Raw genomic sequence first — 23,060 nt, 5'->3', positions numbered from 1 at the left:
TGTGGATTATGAGCCAGACATTGGCCAGTCTTCAACAAATGAGAAACTTTAATCAAAGCTCCTGACCAAACACCATTAACTGTTTGAATAGGAACCGAAGTAAACTTCCATTGGGAGAATTTCATGCTACCTGAAATTTTCACTCTTAAAAAAGTAACAAAGTTGTAATCTCCCTCCATCTTCCAATGGTATTTGCATATTGCTATGTGTGTACAGTTTCAAAATATGAATTTTACATGTAAGTGTAAAACTATATTCAAATTAAACATTTAAGAATAACAAAATAGTTTGTTTTTAAACTGTATTACCATTCCTCATGTTCATTCTGCTTCTTTTCCTATAACCAGTCATTTTAAAATGCTTGAGACATAACCCTTTATTTAAATGCATTCTTAGAAGATGTATATTGTGGGTTTGCACTCACATATTTTAAATTTATAAACGTATTTTCTCCATAATTCCTTCTGCTTCTTACTTTGTTTTAATATAACATATTTTCAGGGTCTATAAATTTCCTGTTACATTTCAACTGAGGTAGCCAGCTCCCAGGATGGCCCCCAATGATTCACACTTCTTGATGAGAATGTTCATGTTTGATCACCTCCCACTGCGAATCAGCGCTGGCTGTGTGTGTGACCAATAGGATGAAGTAGATAAGAGGCCATGTGACTTCTGTGGCTAGGTCATGAAAAGCAATATGGCTTCAGCCTGATTCCTTCTCTCTTAGGATCCGTGCCCAGGAAACACATGGAGGAGGAAACCCAAGTCAAAGGGAGAGGTCACATATAGACAATCTAGTGAACAGACCCAGCCCAAGTCTTAGCTAACTGCCATCTTAAAAGGTCAAAAAATATAGTCAGTTTTCAGATAATTCCAGTTTCTAAGTAGCTCCAGCTGAGGCCAAATGGAACGAGATGAGTCATCCCCATTAAATTGCAGACCTATGTTACTTTGGAGTTCTGAGAAGTAAGTACCAAGCAGAGATCAGATGTTCAAGAAATTTGTTCTGAAAAATGCTTGTGAAGGACAAAGCTGGGTGGGGCAGGGGGAGCGGAAGGCGAAAAGTCTTCAGATTATGATGTAAGTGTAACACTTTTGATAAGAGGGAAGAAAGGAGAGTTGGTTAAAAAGAATTTCAGACTACACTGAATTTCTAAAAAATCTTGACTAGGCTGATGGGGACTTCCTAGGAAAATGTTGCCCATAAAGGAGTCCAATATTAGGCAAAAATATTGTAATGCTTTTGCCATGCTCAGTCACTGGCTAGGCGGTGCCCTGGGAGAAGATGGCCATGGCATGAACACCATAGCAGATTCAATGGTACGGTAACTGGAGTTTGTCACTTAGCGGTGCTCCACACTGAAGCTTCTCTCCACCATCTACTCCATTCAATGCACAGAGCCACTTTTCTATGAATCTTTGGGTAGTAGGTCCCTTCTACCAAGAGGACGTTCCTTCTTAAAAAGGTTTTATTTCATTGGCTCTGATGGTGCTACATACCAGTGATTTTCTCTGGCTATTCCCCAGTCTCCTTGGCCGATGTAGTTATTTCTCCAGTTTTTTAGTACCAACCCCACTTTTCACATTTTTTTTTGTTTGTTTTACTTTCTCACATGTAGAAAATCATTGCATGCCTGGTAAATGAAGACAAGTGCATTACCAGTTTACATCTTTTATAAGCTCTCCTCTCTCAATTCAATTTAATGCTTACAATTTTTCTTCCCAAGACTGGGTTTTTCTGGACTTGAGGCTCATCTAACTTCTTAAAGACATTTTTACTTAATGTAAAGAAGACAATAGATAACACACAATACTTTTAGACAAAGATCATATTAGGAAAAGAGCTAAAACTGAAACACAATCCTCTCATTCAAATTCTTAAAGCAATTTAGATGTTCTGACTAGGATACCAGTCTATGTTTTCAATGATGAGTGTGAGGAAATGTTTGTAAGTATTTATATTCAATATGTGGTTAAGAGTTCAGATAACTAGAGATACACACTATTTGCAGTATTAGGTGACTCACTGATGACTCATCCACATGAGAAGAGAACATGTTTTTATTTGGACCTAAAAGGAAATATGAGTGGGATATGGCTGTCAAGAGAATTTGAATTTCTTGAGGGTGTAGGTAGAACAATGCTTTCAAACCCAGAAAGAAAATACTATGTACATCTAAAAATATGAGACCACAGGGAAAAAGAAAGATTGATCTGAAAAATAAGACTAAATGAGTGTTCTGTCATAAAAGTAAACACAAGAGAGATTATATAATGAATTATGTCAAAAGTTTGAGAAAATACCATTTTACTTTCACATGGAAAGTGGGGAAGGGATGACCCTAAATCTTCCTTGATTTTTATGACTGATTTAATTATCACTCAAATAACTTTTTGACGTATAGAAAATAGTAAGATAAAGTATATATCAATAGTTACATTTTGTTAGTAAAGAACATTTTCATATTGTATTAACATATTGTATTTTCATATTGTATTAACATCAAACAGTACCTCTATAAGAATGCCAAACATGGGGTGGGGGAGGGGCAGAAATTGGTTGTCTTTGGATCCCTGTTAATATTTGTTCCCGAGTCTATGCTACCTAATAAGAATGCACCACCACCTTGTGGAAATCCCTTCCAACTACAAACACATGATCCCAAGATCCAGATGGATTCAAGGAACAAATTATCAGATCAACCTATTTCATTTTCATTTCATTTAGTTTGACTATTGGTTCTACGTGGGCTTCTCAGTGATGAAGTGATAAGGAATCCACTGGCAATGGAGGAGATGCAAGAGACTCAGGTTTATATCCTGGGTTGAGAAGATCCCCTGGAGTAGAAAATGACAATCCTCTCCAGTATTTTTGCCTGGACACTTCATCAGACAGAGGAGCCTGCCAGGCCACAGTCGATAGGGTTGAAATAAGGTGGACAGGACTAAGCAGCTGAGCACAGCACAGCATAGTATTGTTTTTATGTGGCTTACAACAAAATCTTAGTCTCTCAACCCAGCCTCTCTCTTCAACTCTAGTACTATCTTTCCAATTGTTTGGTTCAATTTCCCACTTGATAGCTTTACTTCCACTTAAAATACCATAACTTCCAAACAAAATTCTTCAAAACAGTTCTACTTAAATGCATGGACAGTCATATAAGCAGTGTTCAATCATCCAGGTTAAAAACGTTGGCCTTCTTTGACTTATTCTTCACCTTGAAGTTAACCATCAAGTTCTGTTTGTTCTAACCCTAAATGTTTTTCCCTATTTGTTCTCTTCTTTTTATCTCTATCGACAAAAATCCTAGATTATGCCTTCAAATTTGCATACCTAAACCATTATACATGCTAAGTCACTTCAGTCATGTCCGCCTCTGTGACGCTATGGACTATAGCCCACCAGGCTCCTCTGTCCACGGAATTTTCCAGGCAAGAATACTGGAGTGGGTTGTATTTCCTTCTCCAAGGAATCCTCCCAACCCAGGGACTGAACCCAAGGCTCTTACATCTCCTGTATTGGCAGGTGGGTTCTTTACCACTAGTGCCACCTGGGAAGCCCAGCTAAACTTGGAACGATCAACAGTCTTATAACCAGTATATATGCTTCTAATGATGGGACCTAAGATCATGGCATCTGGTCCCATTATTTCATGGCAAATAGAAAGGGAAAAAGTGGAAACAGTGGCAGACTTTATCTTTTTGGGCTCCAAAATCACTGTGTTCAGTGACTGCAGCCACAAAATTAAAAGACATTTGCTTCTTGGAAGAAAAGCTATGACAAACATAGACAGCGTATTAAAAAGCAAAGACATCACTTTGCCAACAAAGGTCCATATAGTCAAAGCTATGGTTTTTCCAGTAGTCATATACAGATATGAGAGCTGGACCATAAAGAAATCAGAGCACTGAAGAATGGATGGCTTCAAACTGTGGTGCCAGAGAAGACTCTTGAGAGTCCTTTGAATAGCAAGATCACACCAGTCAATCCTAAAGGAAATCCTCCCTGAATATTCATTGAAGGACTGATGCTGAAGCTGAAGCTCCAATACTTTGGCCACCTGATGTGAAGAGCCAACTGTCTGGAAAAGACCCTGTTGCTGGCAAAGGTTGAGGGCAGAAGGAGAAGAAGGTGACAGAGGATGAGATGGTTGGATGGCATCACCAACTCAATGGATTTGAATCTGAACAAACTCCAGAAGATAGTGAAGGACAGGGACAGGAAAGCCTGGCATGCTGCAGTTCATGGGGTTGCAAAGAGTCTGACGTGACTTGACTGAACAACAGCAGTGCTTTCGGTGTCTCCTTTCCCCCCACCACCACTATAAATACTGTATCTCTCTCCTGTGAAACTTTACTTGGTCTATTTAGATTCTATGGCCTCCAATACACTTATTAATGTCTAGACATTCCCTGACTTCTTTCACAACACTGTGCTGAATACTGATGTTCCAACCATAATCTCTACTATGTCCCAAATGTGCTCTCGTATTTTCCTCCCTCAATTTCTATGCTCACACTCTCTCAGGCATGCCCCTTCTACCACATCCAGAAGTCAGAATTTTTGTGTTTGCATATTCTCACAGTGAAGTTTAGCAAACTTAAAGATTTTTGACAGAAAAATTCTTTTACCCACTCTGAAAAATATTACAACCAGATTTTAAAGAGATACACATGCAGTAATGACTACTGACTTGACAAGTTAGGTAGCTAAATCCAGACTGGTAATCAGTGGCATTAAAAAAGCTGATATATGAAGGAAGAGAATCTGTCCTCTCCTATTTTAATTTTTATCTACGTTAACTTGCTATGTGGCTTTTTTTCCTATTGTATTAAATCCTAAACAATTTTTTAACTTAGAGTTTAGAAGGCATTTTGATCTTCCTGTTTTATTTGCTAGCCCAAATTGCCTTACTAACCTTGCATTTTAATCAAATGAATTTTATGCTTTTTCAAGAGAATAATGTGTATAACTTTAGCTTTCAATGGATAACTTTCTTGTACTTGGCAATATAGTTTAGGATGATTTGGGAGTATGGAGTAATAACTAGAACTGGGTATATCTTTAGAATCAGATCAGATCGGAATTGTAATAGTTTTTCAAGAGATTTGGTAGGATTGGGAGGAAGCAAGATAGATTACCTTTTAAGTAAGATATACTAGAGAACGAATGAGATGAGTGGTATTCAAAAGATTATTAAACAGAGGAGACAGACTTTGGTCAAGTTTTTTTAAGCAGCACCAGGGAGAGCTCCCTGCATATGTTAGCCTCTGTTTGAAGGAAACTAATGGTCTGCTCTTTTACTGCTGGCAGCTAGAAACTTTTCATATGGACTTGACTCCCAATCGTAGTCTATGTGACAGCATAGGTCTCAGGCTTGTTAAGTCAGATCCCAATCCTCAGTTGATGAGGCTCCACACTCATATACCTAAAAATTATTGGGATACATTCAGTACAGATCAACTGGGAGTTCAGGCTACAGGATTAATTTTGGTGGAAAGCGATTCTCCTAAAATCTCAAGATCTTCTTAGTCAAAGGTTTTTTTCTCCACCATATAATTATCCTGGAGAAATGGGATGAAAAACATCACCTTGCCCAAGATCATACCTTCCTTGACCCCAAGTCCCAGGGCAGCCTAAAGCCCTAGTTCATACAGGGTTATAAAAACCAAAAGTCTCTTTTCCCAATTTTGCATAACTCTGAAGGGCCATTAAAGCTTCAAGTCCATCATGGGGTCACCTGAAAGCTTGTTGGGATTATACTATAACCCAACTTCTTATTCAGTCCAATCCTGGTTCGTTTCCTTTTCCCAGAAGTGTGAATAAATTCCCATCCTGGCAGGAATAATTAACCCAGACCATAAGGAGAAGGTGTGGATGCTGTTACACAATGGAGAGGGGAAGGACATGAATATATTTGGCATTTAGGTTGTCAACTGGGATGTGCATGACACAAGAGCAGCAGCCTCAAAAGAGCACAGTAGCAGGACCTTGCACCCCTCAGATGAGGGTCTTGCCACCCCACCAGATAAGCCATCTAGACCAGCAGCATTTCCAAGGATGAAGCAAATCTAGATAATAGAGGAAGGAGATGCTGAGCATCGGTTGCACCCTTTAGAGGCTGGAGATCAACTAAACTTTCTCTTATTTATTCTGCTGAAGAAAAGAGGCCCATCAGAACCCTGAAGGAGCTGCTCTCAATTTGTCCTGTAAAGCAAGTGGAGACAAGTAGCTCAAGGATGGACTGTGAGAGATGCTGTGCTGTCCTATTCAAATCCCCCTTTGGGGCCTGAAGAGATGATTCTCCAGCTGCTGGGAAGTCTGTTGAAAGCTTTTAAATCTGTTCTCAGCCCTTTGCAGAATTATCATAAGCTTAAGAGAGCCAGAGAGCTGTTGTGGCTCTCAGACCAGCCCATACCCAGTGACTAGTAAATATGAGACAATCTTGAAGGACCATCCCAGCTTCAACCATGAAGTTGGCTAAGACCTTTGTTGCACTTACATCACAACCCAAATTCTCTTCCTACTTAATTCTGTTTCCTTACTTTTTTCAAAAAACACACTATTCAACTTCCTACACACTAAATTTCCATTTCAAAGTCTGCTTTCCAGGAGGTTCAATCTGATATCTACAACAGTAGGTGAATTAGATACCTCTGAAAACAATATAAACTTTTGCTAATAGTTAAAAAAATATCACCTTCATGGTTTGTGAAGGAAATAACCCTTATATTATGTGTGCTCAACCATATCAATGTGATCGATTGATGGAAAGGTATAAATTTTCTAGAGTTGTCCTCACTTTTGTCCAGCAGGAATGTAGATATACATATTTCAAAACATTTTTAAATGTTGCAAAGATATCTTAATACTGAAGAGAACTAAAGTTATAAATCCGTAATGTTCATATCCCATAAGCATAGCCAAAAATTACATCATATATATAAATTAATTTTCAATCAAAATATCCCAGGTTTCAGTTTCAGGAGGATCATTACTCAAGGAGAATAAACTCTCTATTATTCATCATGATCAAGAAAAGGAATGTGTCGATTAATTACAGTCTTTTTAATAGAGATTCCATGTGCATTATGTTTGAATTACCAATTTTCAAATAATTCAACACATGATATACATTTAAGATCCAACTGACTAAAAATAATCTAACTTTTTTTAACAATGTAAAAATCATTTTAGGATCTTGTTACATCACATTATATCAGTATCGACATTGTCATTTAGAATTGCAGGAATGACTACTAATGGAGACTTCTGCTGTTGAATTCCAGAATAATTATTATACTGTTACAGTTTCAACTCATGTTGTAGTTGCAAAGACCACCAGAGACCATCATGCTATCCCTTAACTGTATCTCAGAGTTGAAAAGGAATAGATTAAGCATACATTTAGCTTTCAAGTTATAAACTAGTTGGTCATGATGTGTGACTTAAGAGTAAATGGGGAGAAAAAGTGAACAGTAGTAGTAAGCAAATGCAAAAATATGATAGACCACTGTTAAGAAACACGTGTACCTATCCTGTCGGCTCCATGGAAATAATTGGCAACATGAAGCTCCTGCATTAAAATCTTTGCTCAAGAAAGAAGACAGGGTTGCTCTGATACATTTCCTATGAACAACTACAATTCACTTTATGAATACATCTGACATGCACTCACTATCATTTCAGGGCTTACTCTACCTTGTTGTCAAGGAAACAGACAGCAGGCTCACTTAGGAAGTAGTGAAAAGAAATCCGTAAAAGAAGAGAAGTATATCATGTGTTGCAGGAGTAAGAGCTCCCTTCTCTGAAGGGGACCTTGATAGGTTTCCAATGTTAATGAATAGAACCCAAACTCACTGCAAAACATGAAATCTGAGCATGACAGAAAAGATGTTATGAAATGCTTGCAGAGGGCAGAAAATTAATAAAGGTGAATTGGCTTTATATTTACAGAGAGATTTTTTTACATAATACACTCATTATACCCAACATAAGGTATGCTATCTACATTTGAAAATTAATAAACTGGTTGAATTTAGTAAGTTAGCCATTATCTTTAAATTAGTTACTATAAACAAGGATATAAGCAGTTGACCAAATGTAACTAATTTATTTCAAGTTATAAAGTCACCTGCTTGGGGGAATATGATTTTGTTAAAGCCAATACATTGAAATGATTGAGACCTCAGCTTCTAAGTCAAATATCCTCGTAATGAAATTGCAGCTAACTACCAAAGGAATAAAAAAAGATGGTACCTTCAGAGGGGTTTAAATAAGAATTACTGAAAGGATTCTTTGCAGAGGTGTGGGAAAGTTGAAAGGAACAACAAGGTATAAATTTATACTGAAGAATTCAGGGACGTGCAAAAAATGGAAATCCATTGCTAACCTCAAGAACTCAAGAAAAGAATTACCAGAATTTGATGATCACCCATCAGGAACTATAACTGTATGGAAAACAGACTGCTGTAGCCAGGCAGGAAGGGAGCAGGGTGGCTATAGTATAGGGAAAAATACCACCACTCTCATCTTATTTCACCCTTAAATACTCTGCTGAGATCTCCCTTAAGTTGAAGCCTACCAGAAGTCAAAAAAGAAAAATAAAAAAGAGAGAGAGAGAGAGAAAGAGAGCCTGATGTGATTTAATAGTTCAACCTTATAGAGCAGGGTAGAGGAAAGCAGAAAATTGATCTAAGAAAGCAAAATATAAAATGATAGTGAACATATCAGCATGTTAATTATATTACCTGAGACATATTACTTATGTTTCTGTTTCATCATCTTGGGAAGTTGAAAACTTGGAAGAGATTCAAAGCATAAAGACCTAAATATATACAACAGTGTTAACACTAAATGAAGCATTAGTTTAACACTTTTTTTTGCAGTCTTCCAAAACTTACTTTTCAAATTATGAAAAGCAATTCTTAGTTGTCCCATGTATAACACAGTCTCTAGATTTAATCTCTTAATAGCAGAAATAGCAGCTTCTTTCACATTCATAGCTAGTTGGGGGCCTTTGATCTGAACACAGAAAATGGCTCCCCAAAGATGTCGTTGTTCAGTCGCTCAGTCATGTCTGACTCTTTGCGACCCCATGGACTGCAGCACGTCAGGCCTCCCTGTCCTTCCCTGTCTCCTGGAGTCTGCTCAAACTCATGTCCACTGAGTCGGTGATACTATCTAACCAAAGATGCTCAAGTCTGAATTCTTAAAACCTGTGAATATGTTACCTTATACTGCAAAGGAACTTCACACCTGGGATTAAGTTAAGAATTTTAAAATGAAGAGATTGTCCTGGATTATCTAAATGCTCCCAAAGTAACCACAAAGTTCCTGAGGAGAGGGAGGCAATAGGGTCAAAGTGCCAGAAGGAAATAAAAAGACAGAAGTAGAGGTTTGAGTGATTTGAGTAAGGGATGATGAATCAAAGAATGTGTGTGGTCTCTAGAAGCTGGAAAAGGCAAGGAAATGGATTCTCCTCTGGAGCCTGCAGAAGGAATACAGCCCTGCAGACACCTTACATTTAGAACGTTAGCTGAAGAACTATAAGATAATACATCTGTGTGATTTTAAGGCACTGTTTGTGGCCATTTGCTACAGCAGAAATAAGAAACTAATACAGAGTTTCTGTTCTTTCTTTCTGATGCCCCAGATCCATTTTCCACCCCTTCCTGTTTGGGTCTGTGCCACAGGAGGCTAACCTTTGGCTTCTACCTGAGATCAGTGAATGGGAGGAGGCATTGGCCTGGCGGGGTTGGGCTGGAAGGCTGGCAGAGAGAAGTTAGAGTCCTTACCCCTCCCCTGCCTACTTGCTGCAGCTTTGGCCCTTGGGCCCCTACAGCCCACAGCTTAAGGCTCCTAGACCGAGGGCTGGTCACTCCCCACTGCTGCTAGACCCAAATGCTCTCCCACCCCTGTTGCTTCCCTTAGTCCTGTGCACACTTTCCTAAATCATTAATAACTATCCAGTTAAGCTCTTTGAGTGTGCCATTTCTTTGCTGCCAGTAAACTGTCTGGTTCAATACAGCATATCTTTTTCACACTATTCATTTAGACTCAGTTAGCAGAGTCTGAGGTGTTCAGAAAGAATACCAAGCATAAGAAAGTTTAAGACAGTATAATCATCTACTATAATTAAAATTTTAGTTTGCTCATCTTTTGAATTGAGTTATAACATGTCTGTCCCCCCTTTAGAAAAACTGAATCGTCCTTCACTAAAAATCCCAGTTATGATGGAGATTCATATTTATACAAAAAAATAATATTTACAAAAACCATTACAAAATACATCTTCACTTTCAAGTGTTGTAGGCACTTTTTAACAATAGACAAAGGCACAAAGAAGAGTAGAGAGCGATGCTTTTCATGAAATAATACAATTCACTGCAATATTGAAGGTCAGTCAGATATTACAGATCATTACAGGAATAAATAAATGGTAAATAGAATCTAAGAATTTAATTTTTTAAATGTATGTGCCCATCAGGAGCCCATTTATTTTGTTTATAGTCTATCAAAAGTATTATCATGGCTGCTTTTGGAAACTATATTAATGAAATGTCAAATATGTGGATTGATCAAAACTATTTTCTAAAACTTCTGAAGATTTGTTATAATATGGAAAATATACAAAATTCTTGATATCTAAATGCCACTTTAGATATCACTTTATATCTAGATTATTATGTATACACATATACATTTGGGCTTCCCGTGGCACAGTGGTAAAGAATCTGCTGTCAATGCAGGAGACACAGGCTTAATTCCTGCGAAGATCCCCTGGAGTAGGAAAGGGCAACCCACTCCAGTATTCTTGCCTGGGAAACTCCATGAACAAGGAGACCAGTGGGCTACAGTCTGTGGGGCCACAAAGAGTCAGACACAACTCAGCACAGCACAGCACATGTATACATTTAATTATATACACAAATTATATATATGATATACATACAAATATGATTAATACACATAATTATGCTTAAGTGAGAGCTGGTCAAAGTTCCCAGAAGAAGAAAATTTTGTCTGTACATGCTTGAATCACAAACATTCACCCTTTATTAAATTAGACAAATTAAAGAACCCTCTACCAGTCCCCCTCAAATTGGTCAAATAACCATATTTCATAGAAATCATGAAATTCTCTCTCCATTTGGCAAATATCAAGCCCTAAAAGATTAATTTGTGTTGTGCAGATGAAAGATTCTGGGAAATAAAGCCAAAGTTCCCCACCAGGTGGGCTTGAACTTTCTCATATCAATAAAAGTTGTTCTCAGTTACCATTTTGCTACAAAGTCTACCTCAACTAAACACAATCTTTCTACCTTATCCATGGATGAATGTTACAAAGGAGAAGAAAGGACTGCGGATGACTCAAGACAACTTACTGCTCCTGGAAATGCCACAGTCTTACATACAGAGACAACAGTGTCAGTTCTAAAAGTCTCACTGAAACAAAGATACAAGAACAGATTTCACTCTCTAGATAATGCATACTACAAAAAAAAAAAAGCCTCAAATCTAAGGATTGTGAAAATACAGAGCTAATTAAATATGCACACTAAGATTATACTTTTAGCATTTGCATTTAACTACAAAATAGGTTCCTATCTCTACAAGCATCAGATCAGATCAGTTGCTCAGTCGTGTCCGACTCTTTGCGACCCCATGAATTGCAGCACACCAGGCCTCCCTGTCCATCACCAACTCCCGGAGTTCATCCAGACTCACGTCCATTGAGTCAGTGATGCCATCCAGCCATCTCATCCTCTGTCGTCCCCTTCGCCTCCTGCCCCCAATCCCTCTCAGCATCGGAGTCTTTTCCAATGAGTCAACTCTTCACATGAGGTGGCCAAAGTACTGGAGTTTCAGCTTTAGCATCATTCCTTCCAAAGAAATCCCAGGGCAGATCTCCTTCAGAATGGACTGGTTGGATCTCCTTGCAGTCCAAGGGACTCTCAAGAGTCTTCTCCAACACCACAGTTCAAAAGCATCAATTCTTCGGTGCTCAGCTTTCTTCACAGTCCAACTCTCACATCCATACATGACCACAGGAAAAACCATAGCCTTGACTAGACGGACCTTTGTTGGCAAAGTAATGTCTCTGCTTTTGAATATGCTATCTAGGTTGGTCATAACTTTCCTTCCAAGGAGTAAGCGTCTTTTAATTTCATGGCTGCAGTCACCATCTGTAGTGATTTTGGAGCCCCAAAAAATAAAGTCTGACACTGTTTTCACTGTTTCCCCATCTATTTCCCATGAAGTGATGGGACCGTGATGGGAAATAGAACTTGAACAAAACTCAACCTTCAAAAAACTAAGATCATGGCATCGGGTCCCATCACTTCATGGCAAATAGAAGGCAAACAGTGTCAGGTTTTATTTTCCTGGGCTCCAAAAGCTTGCTCCTTGGAAGAAAAGCCATAACAAACCTAGACAGCATATTAAAAAGCAGAGACATCACTTTGCCAACAAAGGTCCATATAGTCAAAGTTATGGTATTTCCAGTAGTCACATATGGATATGAGAGTTGGATCATAAAGAAGGTTGGCCAGTTTCTCATATCAATGGATACGAGTTTGAGCAAACTCCAGGAGATAGTGAAGGGTAGGGAAGCCTGCTGTACTGCACTCCACGGGGTCACAAAGAGTTGGACATGACTTAGTAACTAAACAACAGCAATTATTATTAAGAACAGAAAAGATTCATACTTATAATATCATTCCTAATAGTATTACTATATACTACCAGTAATAATTATAGTAATAATAATGATATTTATACTGCCTTAACTACAGCACCTAAAGAGCCAAAATGTTTTCTATTAAATTAGAATTACTTTCAGATCCATTATCTCATTTTGTTCACATCAATCTGTGATACTCAAATATAATCTTTAATGACAGAGGTATGCATTGCAGTGAGTAGGAAAGAAAAACTAGATTTATTTATGACTCATTTATTTCTTGCAACTGAGGCTTACATTTTACCTTCCCTGTGAATAGACTTTTATGCATGCATGGCTTAATGAAATCCTAAGCAAATACCTTCAGAATGCTTTTACTGGGTTGGTGCTTGAAAACCAATAAAACATCATCTGGTATGGGGCTGCCTCAACTCATCAGGGTCATCAGTTGGGAGCATGCAGGTACATGACCAGCCAGACAGGAACAAATCTTGAATGGACAAGCCAGGGCTGAGATAACAGGATCTACTGAATGATCATCCAGATCACAATGTTGGGCACTGAAGCTCAATCAGGAACAGTGTGGGCATCCAAATGACCCCCACCGAGTTCAGAGCTTGCCAGGATGGCTCCTGAGGCATGTGGACCACAGTACCACAGGAAACGGAGGGTCAGGGAGCCTGATTCCTCCAGCTGTGTTTTTCTATCTCAAGATTGCTTTGGGTACTTGAGGTCTTTAGTGTTTCCATACGTACAATAGTCAAGACACGGAAGCAGCCTAAATGTACATCAACAGAGGAATGGATAACAAAGATGTGATACAATGGAATATTACTGAACCATAAAAAAAGAATAAAATAATGCCATTTGCAGCAACATGGATGAACCTAGAGCTGATCATACTAAGTGAAGTAAGTCAGAGAAAAAGACAAATGCCATATGATTTTGCTTATATGTGGAATCCAAAAAAAAATTATACAAATGATATTTACAAAACAGAAACGACTTAAGACTTCAAAAATAAACTTACAGTTGGTGGTACTTTAGTTGCTAAGTCATGTCTGACTCTTGCAACCCCGTGGACTGTAGCACACCAAGCGCCTATGTCCATGGGATTTCCCAAGCAAGAATACTAGAGTGGGTTGCTATTTCCTTCTCCAGGGGATCTTCCCAACCCAGAGATCAAACCCAGGTCTCTCTCATTGCAGGTGGATTCTTTACCAACTGCACCACCAGGGAAGCCCAAACTTATGGTTACCAAAGGGGAACAGGGGGGTAAATTAGGAACTGGTGCTTAATACGTATACAATAGCATATATAAAATACATTGTCAATGAGGACCTACTGAATAGCACAGGGAACTCTACTGAATACTCTATGATGACCTATATGGGAAGGGAATATGAAGAAGAATGGATATGTGTATATGTATGACTGAATCACCTTGCTGTATACTTGAAACTAACATAATATTGCAAATCAACTATATATTTCAGTATGGGCTTCCCTGGTGGTTCAGTGGCAAAGAATCTGCCTGCCAATGCAAGAGACATGTGTTCAGTCCCTAGGTCAGGAAGATGCAGCCCAGTCCAGTATTCTTGCCTGGGAACTTTCATGGACCAAGGAGCTTGGAAAGTTACAGTCCATGGGGTGAGAAGAGAATCTGGCAGTCTATAGTCCACGGGGCTGCAAAAGAGTCAGACACGACTTAGCAATTAAACAATAACTACTTCAATATAAAATTAAATTACATTTAAAAAGTGGAAGGTGTGCTAAAACTCAACTTGCTTCATCATTCTGCCTTCTCAAGAGACCACAAAGCTTATTCTCTTTTCCTTTGATTCACCAGGTAACCTGGATATGAAGCACCATATGAAGCAGATAGAATACCTGGTGGCAACAAGGACGAGGAAGATGAAATAATGAATTGGGTGCCTTTTGGTCGCTAAGTTGATCGATGATAACTGCCTACTCACCTCAAGCAGAAACTTGATGTAAACATATTATATGGCACCTTTCCAGAAGTTTTGGAGAGGAAAGAACGTACAGCATTGTGCTTATATTACACCTTTTCCCACAACTTTAAATAGAAAGATTTGTGGAAGAGTTCATTCTTTGAATACTGAAATTCAATCTAAACACTTAAGAGATAACTTTCATTTTCTAATTATTTCTCCATGAAACTACAAGTCATCTTAACTAGACAAGCAACCCACAGTCCTTTTCAGATAACTCTGTAATTACTTTGTAGACAAGACTTACAGTACTTGAAAGACTAAAAATGTGAAAAAAAAAATGCACATGACTCCAGTTGGAATTTCAGAATGAACTTCGAAGGGTTCTCTAACAGAAAAATGAGAAAACAGGCTGCTTGGCTCACTTACTCCAACTTTAGAGATAAAATCATTAGAGCCCACATTTATTCTGGACCAAGGATATTTCGATTACTAGAGATGAATGCTGTGAATGCTAGGGGAGAATTGAACTGTTCTTCATTTGGTTTCAGTTGGAAGTATTTATTTGCCCACCCAAAAAGTTTCCCAAAATATAGCTTATTGAGATTATTAAAAAAGATAAATATTTAGAAGGACACAACATACTCGGCATATTTTTAGAAAATGTTGTTGATATTAGCAGCAGCAGTTGGTTGTTTATTTTATACAACTTTGAAACAAAGACCAATCCTACAAGATAAATCCTACAAGTTCTAACTAGTATACTGATTCAGGATATGATCGTTAATGATACTTTCTTTACCAAAGTATATACAAGTTAAATATTATAAATGTTTCTATAGATATCTTTAGAGTAATGCTTTCTCTTAAAAAGTTTATGTATATACTTTTATATATATATAAGTCATATATAAAACATGTACTTCATATATGTTGTATATATACAAATATTCAGGGGTTTGTATCACAGCAACTTAGGATATTCTAAAACAATACTGAAACGTCCCAAAGTCTAGAATTAGCAGCTACATTATGATCCTACATATACAATTATGCATATGATGGATGGCTCATGAGTTCTATCTCCAAATCAATGCAGTCTGTTACCTCATTTTGTATCTTTCTTTTTCTCTCAGTAGACAGATTCTCTGGAAAGCAGCTCCTGACATCTCGGAACTTAGTCTGACTCAGCTGCGCCTCAGTGTTGCTAGGAGCTGGTCTGACACTCACAGCTAAGGCTCGTTGTTTTCCCATCTGACCCAGCAACACAGTCTCACAGATATCAACATGAGGCCAGGTTTCTCTATGACCATAAAGACCAAGGCCATCTTGTAATCTGGTCTACTCACAAGACAAAAGCCAAGTCACTGTACAAAGCACAAAAATATCAAACAATGGCTGGTTCATTTAAGTGATCTCTGCTTCTCTAGCAATGACAGCTTTATTTTCATTCTAGTCTTCCCTCCTGCTAGAAAAGATTTGTTAAGCTACCTGATCACAAAATTATCCCCACTTTCTGATAGCATCCAGTCCAGACTAAGCAAACTCCCATTTCTTAGAACCCTCTCTTCAAAACACCCAACCGAGCACAAACCTTCAATTCTTTCTAATACCTTTTATCAAGATCCTCCCCAGTTCTCCATGATGTGTGGTCTCTGCTGTAGCAGTGAACAGTAAACCCAACTTTAGTGGACTTCAGAAGGAAGGCATTAACGTACGTAAAAATTCTGCAATATTATGTACCAAATGATTAATTTTCAATGAATTAGATGTGCTACATTATATTTTACAAACTTAAATGTTTTAATATATATAATACATACATATGAGTGTGTCTATAATCGCATAGGAAAATAACTGTCTCTGATCTAAAGGAATGAAGAGGTATTGGAGTGTTTGAAAGAGGGCTTTTGCTTTTGACTCTTCTTTTCAAATCTATAAATATATGCTTTTGTATTAATTTTGAAACTGGGGGGTTTACTCATTTATTTCTTTATATATTTTCCATTACATTTCCAGATATTATAATAGTTAGGAATTGTATTTGATTGCAGATATCAGAGATGTGTCTGTCTACAGCAAAAGAAGTATGGGGTTTATTGTCTGAAAGTAAAGGAAGCCAACAAAGGCCCGTCTAGTCAAACCTACGGTTTTTCCAGTGGTCATGTATATGGATGTGAGAGTTAGACTATAAAGAAAGCTGAGAGCCAAAGAATTAATGCTTTTGAACTGTGGTGTTGGAGAAGACTCTTGAGTGTCCCTTGGACTACAAGGAGATCCAACCAGTCAATCCTAAGGGAAATCAGTCCTGAATATTCATTGGAAGGACTGATGCTGAAGCTGAAACTCCAATACTTTGGCTACCTGATGCAAAGAACTGACTCATTTGAAAAGACTCTGATGCTGGGAAAGATTGAAGGCAGGAGGAGAAGGGGACGACAGAGGATGAGATGGTTGGATGGCATCAATGACTCTATGGACATTAGTTTGAGTAAATTCCGGGAGCTGGCAATGGACAGGGAGGCCTGGCATGCTGCAGTCCATGGGGTTGCAAAGAGTTGGATATGACTGAGCGACCAAAATGAACTAAACTGAACTGAAAGGAAGCCCATGCCAGAATTCTAAGACAGCCTCCAAGGTTCTTAACCTCAATTATATATGCCTTTTCATTGTGGACAGGACCTTTAAATATGATGGCATCTCACTCCAGTTATTAGGAGACAGTATGTAGCAAAAGTGAAAGGACTCTGAAGATGTAATTAAGGTCCCAAATCAGTTGATTTTTGAGTTAAAGGGAAATTATTCGGAATCCCCTGACATCATCAGCTGAAGCTGTTAAAAGGACTGCATCCTTCCGGAAGAGAGAAGGTCCTCTCCTGGCCTTGAAGAAGCTAACAGACACGTTGTGAATTATGGAGAAGGCTACATGGCAGACTCCTGAACTAGATGTTGCGAGTAGTTCCTGGCTAAAAGCTGGTATGAAAATGGGAACCTCAGTCCTACAATTTCTAGGAAATGAATTCTGCCAACAACCTGAGTGAGTTTGGGAGCCGATTCTTCCCCCAGTCAAGCCTCCTGATGAGAATGCAGCCTGGCTGACATCTTGACTGTAACCTTGTAAGACCTTGAGCAAAGGACCCACCTAGGCCATGCCCAGACTCATGATGCAGGGAAATTATGAGATAATAAACAAGTGTGGTTTTAAGTTCATAGATTGGTGGTAATTTGTTATGCAGCAATAGATAACAAGCACAACAGTTCACAGGTGGTATGGTGACTCTAGAAAATAAAAGAGATCCAGAAAACCCTTCCTCATGGTCATTCCAAAGACACAAAATGGCTGCTGGAACTCCAGGCACAATGCCCAAGTTCCAGTCAAGGAGAGAGAGGAAATAAGAGCAATAAAGATGCATACCAGTTGTCAGTTACCCTTTAAGTAGTTTTCCCAGGAGACCCACATATATACCCCCACTTAAATCTTACTGGCTACTCCTATCTTCAAGAAAGGCTAGGAAACAGTGTATTTTAGCTGAGACTATAGCCAATAGGCAAACAAACACCAAATAGGATTCTATTAGCAAAGAAGAGGAGGAGAGGAATGGATCTTGGTAAACAAATAGCAGTTTCTTCCACAGAGAGGGAAAAAAAGGAACAGTTTTCTGGCAACAGCCTTCCAGATGTTCCTTTCTTCTGCTTTAAAAGCAGTAAGCAAAATAGATGAAGGGGGTCACAAGCTGCAAACTTCCAGTCATAAATGCTTTGGGTATATAATGTACAGCATGGCGACTATTGTCAATAATACTGTGTTGCATATTTTCTAACTTTGAATAGTGATGGGGTAAACTCATATGAAGAAAGGTTTCTAGTCAACCTTTGTGATCTAGAACTCCTTATTGCCAATTCCAACTTAAATTTAAGAAAGTAAGGAAAACCACTAGACCATTCAGGTATGACCTAAATCAAATTCCCATGATAATACAGCAGAAGTGACAAATAGATTCAAGGGATTAGATATCATAGACAGACTGCCTGAAGAACTATGGACAGTTGTTCCTGACATTGCAAAGCGAAAGTGAAGTCGCTCAGTCGTGTCCGACTCTTTGGGACCCCATGGACTGTAGCCCACCAGGCTCCTCTGTCCGTGGGATTCTCCAGGCAAGAATACTGGAGTGGGTTGCCATTTCCTTCTCCAGGGGATCTTCCCGACCCAGGGATCGAACTTAGGTCTCCTGCATTGCAGGCAGACGCTTTAACCTCTGAGCCACCAGGAAAGCCCATTGCAAAGGAGGCAGTAATCAAAACCATCCCCAAGAAAAAGAAATGCAAAAAGGCCAAAGGGTTGTCTGAGAAGGCCGTAGAAATAGCTGAGAAAAGAAGCTAAAGGCAAAGGAGAAAAGAAAGATATACCCATTTGAATGCAGAGATCCAAAGAATAGCACAGAAGGATAAGAAAGCCTTCCTCAGTGATCAGTGCAAAGAAATAGAGGAAAACAATAGAATGGGAAAGACTAGAGATCTCTTCAAGAAAATCAGACACACAAAGGGAATATTTCAGGCAAAGATCAGCACAATAAAGGACAGAAACAGTATGGACCTAACAGAAGCAGAAGATATTAAGAAGAGGTGGCAAGAATACACAGAAGAACTATACAAAAAAGACCTTCATGACCCAGATAACCAGGGTGGTGTAATCATTCAACTAGAGCCAGATATCTTGGAATGTGAAGTCAAGTGGGCCTTAGGAAGCATCACTACAAACAAAGCTGGTGGAAGTGATGGAATTCCAGTTAAGTTATTTGAAATCCTAAAAGATGATGCTGTGAAAGTGCTGCACTCAATAAGCCAGCAAATTTGGAAAACTCAGCAGTGGCCACAGGACTGGGAAAGGTCCAATCCCAAAGAAAGGCAATGCAAAAGAATGCTCTAACTACTGCATAATTGTACTCATCTCATAGGCAAGCAAAATGCTCAAAATTCTCCAAGCCAGGCTTCAACAGTACAAGAACTGAGAACTTCCAGATGTGCAAGCTGGATTTAGAAAAGGCAAAGGAACCAGAGATCAAGTTGCCAACATCCGTTGGATCATACAAAAAGCAAGAGAGTTCCAGAAAAAACATCTATTTCTGCTTTATTGACTATGCCAAAGCCTTTGACTGTGTGGATCACAACAAACTGGAAAATTCTTAAAGACATGGAAATGCCACACCACCTGACCTGCCTCCTGAGAAATCTGTATGCAGGTCAAGAAACACAACAGTTAGAACTGGACATGGAACAACAGATTGGTTCCAAATCGGGAAAGGAGTACGTTAAGGCTGTATATTGTCACCCTGCTTATTTAACTTTTATGCAGAGTTCAGTTCAGTTCAGTCACTCAGTTGTGTCCAACTCTTTGCGACCCCAAGAACCACAGCACGCCAGGGCTCCCTGTCCATCACCAACTCCCAGTTTCCCTAAACTCATGTCCATTGAGTCAGTGATGCCATCCAACCATCTCATCCTCTGTTGTCCCCTTCTTCTCCTGCCCTCAATCTTTCCCAGCATAAGGGTCTATTCAGCTCTTTGCATCAGGTGTCCAAATTATTGGAGTTTCAGCTTCAACATCAGTCCTTCCAATGAACACCCAGGACTGGTTTCCTTTAGGATGGATTGGTTGGATCTTCTTGCAGTCCAAGGGACTCCCAAGAGTCTTCTCCAACACCACAGTTCAAAAGAATCAATTCTTCTGCTCTCAGCTTTCTTTATAGTCCAACTCTCACAACCATACATGACTACAAGAAAAACCATACCCTTGACTAGATGAACCTTTGTTGATAACATAATGTTTCTGCTTTTTAATATGTTGTCTAGGTTGGTCCTAACTTTCCTTCCAAGGAGTAAGTGTCTTTTAATTTCAGACTGTAGTCACCATCTGCAGTGATTTTGGAGCCCCCCCAAAATTAAGTCAGCCACTGTTTCTACTGTTTCCCCATCTATTTGCCATGAAGTGATGGGACCGGATGCCATGACCTTTGCTTTGTGAATGTTGAGCTTTAACCCAAATTTTTCACTCTCCTCTTTCACTTCCATCAAGAGGCTATCTAGTTCTTCTTCACTTTCTGCCATAAGGGTGATGTCATCTGCATATCTGAGGTTTTGATATTTCTCCCAGTAATCATGATTCCAGCTTGTGCTTCCTCCAACCCAGCGTTTTTCATGATATACTCTGCATATAAGTTAAATAAGCAGCATGACAATATACAGCCTTGATGCACTCCTTTTCCTATTTGGAACCAGTCTATTGTTCTATGTCCAGTTCTAACTATAGCTTCCTGACCTGCATATAGGTTTCTCAAGAGGCAGGTCAGATGGTCTGGTATTCCCATCTCTTTCAGAATTTTTCACAGTTTATTGTAATCCACACAGTCAAAGGCTTTGGCATAGTCAATAAAGTAGAAATAGATGTTTTCCTTGAACTCTCTTGCTTTTTCAATGATCCAGTGAATGTTGGCAATTTGATCTCTGGTTCCTCTGCCTTTTCTAAAACCAGCTTGAACATCTGGAAGTTCATAGTTCATGTATTGCTGAAGCCTGGCTTGGAGAATTTTGAGCACTTTACTAGCATGTGAGATGAATGCAATTGTGCAGTAGTTTGAGCATTCTTTGGCATTGCCTTTCTTTGGGATTGGAAGGAAACTGATCTTTTCCAGTCCTGTGGCCACTGATGAGCTTTCCACATTTGCTGGCATATTGAGTGCAACACTTTAACAGCATCATCATCACAATGATGTGATCACTCACCTAGAGCCAGACATCCTGGAATGTGAAGTCAAGTGGGCCTTAGAAAGCATCACTATGAACAAAACTAGTGGAGGTGATGGAATGCCAGTGGAGCTATTTCAAATCCTGAAAGATGATGCTGTGAAAGTGCTGCACTCAATATGCCAGCAAATTTGGAAAACTCAGCAGTGGCCACAGGACTGGAAAAGGTCAGTTTTCCTTCCAATCCCAAAGAAAGGCAATGCCAAAGAATGCTCAAACTATGCACAATTGCACTCATCTCACACGCTAGTAAAGTAATGCTCAAAATTCTCCAAGCCAGGCTTCAGCAATACGTGAACCGTGAACTTCCTGATGTTCAAGCTGGTTTTAGAAAAGGCAGAGGAACCAGAGATCAAATTGCCAACATCTGCTGGATCATGGAAAAAGCAAGAGAGTTCCAGAAAAGCATCTATTTCTGCTTTATTGACTATGCCAAAGCCTTTGACTGTGTGCATCACAATAAACTGTGGAAAATTCTGAAAGAGATGGGAATACCAGACCACCTGATCTGCCTCTTGAGAAATTTGTATGCAGGTCAGGAAGCAACAGTTAGAACTGGACATGGAACAACAGGCTGGTTCCAAATAGGAAAAGGAGCTCGTCAAGGCTGTATATTGTCACCCTGTTTATTTAACTTATATGCAGAGTACATCATGAGAAACGCTGGGCTGGAAGAAACTTATATTATGTCCCTTGATATATACTGGGGGAGGGATGTGGTGCTATGTCATTCTTGGTAGCCTTGTCGAGAGTCACTATTCAGTTACCTATCTAAAGTTTTTACTTATACAAAGAATGTCTTGATGAGGAGAGATTATGAAATGAGGCAAAATGCTAAATCTAGTAACATAAGAGATATACCTGAAAAGTCCTGAAGATCCACAGGCCAATAACAACCAGTAACCTTTATAAATCAGTGTTACACCAAAATAAATGGTATTGGTGCTGAGAAAGAATGCAGTGTTGATAACTAATTGTTATCAGGAGTATTTCTATTATTGAACCACAAATAATTTTCCTCTTTTTTTTAACATTAAAAATCTTTAAGTGTCTTCTGCCATGAGGATACTCTCAGTAGCTACTTTGGGCCTAGCAAAGATCAACCTGACCTTGGCCAATCAGCTTGTACTTTGAAGAGTATACTTAGTGAAACACGTGAGTGGAGAAGTAGTCATAATTGGCAGAATTTGCTGTCTCTTCTGCTCAGTATTTTACCATGATTAATCCCCATCCATCTCTCTTCACTGCTGCTGCAGTGGCCGAAGTCAATGCTGTCAGTCTCATATTTCTTCTCTGTAGCAGACGCTTTTCAAATGTTGTTGGGCTCTGGCTGGGTATGACCTTTTATGGGGCACTGCTGCCTCCTATCCGGCTTTTATGGGCTTGCTGGTTTGTGCACATGGGCAGACACTCTGACCTCATGACCTCCAAAATAGATTCTTTGAGGACAACTGGATCTAACCTTCCCAACATTTTGGACACCCCAACTCTTCCCAAGGGCAGGGGTGCAAAGAATGCTTCCTTGTGGTTTTGGCTTACATTCTTCTCACATCAAAAGAACGACGTCTGGGAGACTGTGAAGCCAGGTCAGAAATGCTAACAGAGCAGCGATTTTCTG

At 39.1% G+C, this 23,060-nt stretch overlaps 1 long non-coding RNA gene across 3 annotated transcripts in view; it reads right to left on the bottom strand.

Moving 5' to 3' along the window:
* LOC132343225 (uncharacterized) overlaps positions 1 to 23,060 on the bottom strand; it is a 268,200-nt gene that overhangs the window by 234,984 nt on the left and 10,156 nt on the right. The window lies entirely within an intron of this gene.

This window comes from Bos taurus, chromosome 20 (genome assembly GCF_002263795.3).
Source record: "Bos taurus isolate L1 Dominette 01449 registration number 42190680 breed Hereford chromosome 20, ARS-UCD2.0, whole genome shotgun sequence".
Lineage (NCBI taxonomy): Eukaryota > Metazoa > Chordata > Mammalia > Artiodactyla > Bovidae > Bos > Bos taurus.
This window is presented reverse-complemented; position numbering and strand designations above follow the sequence as displayed.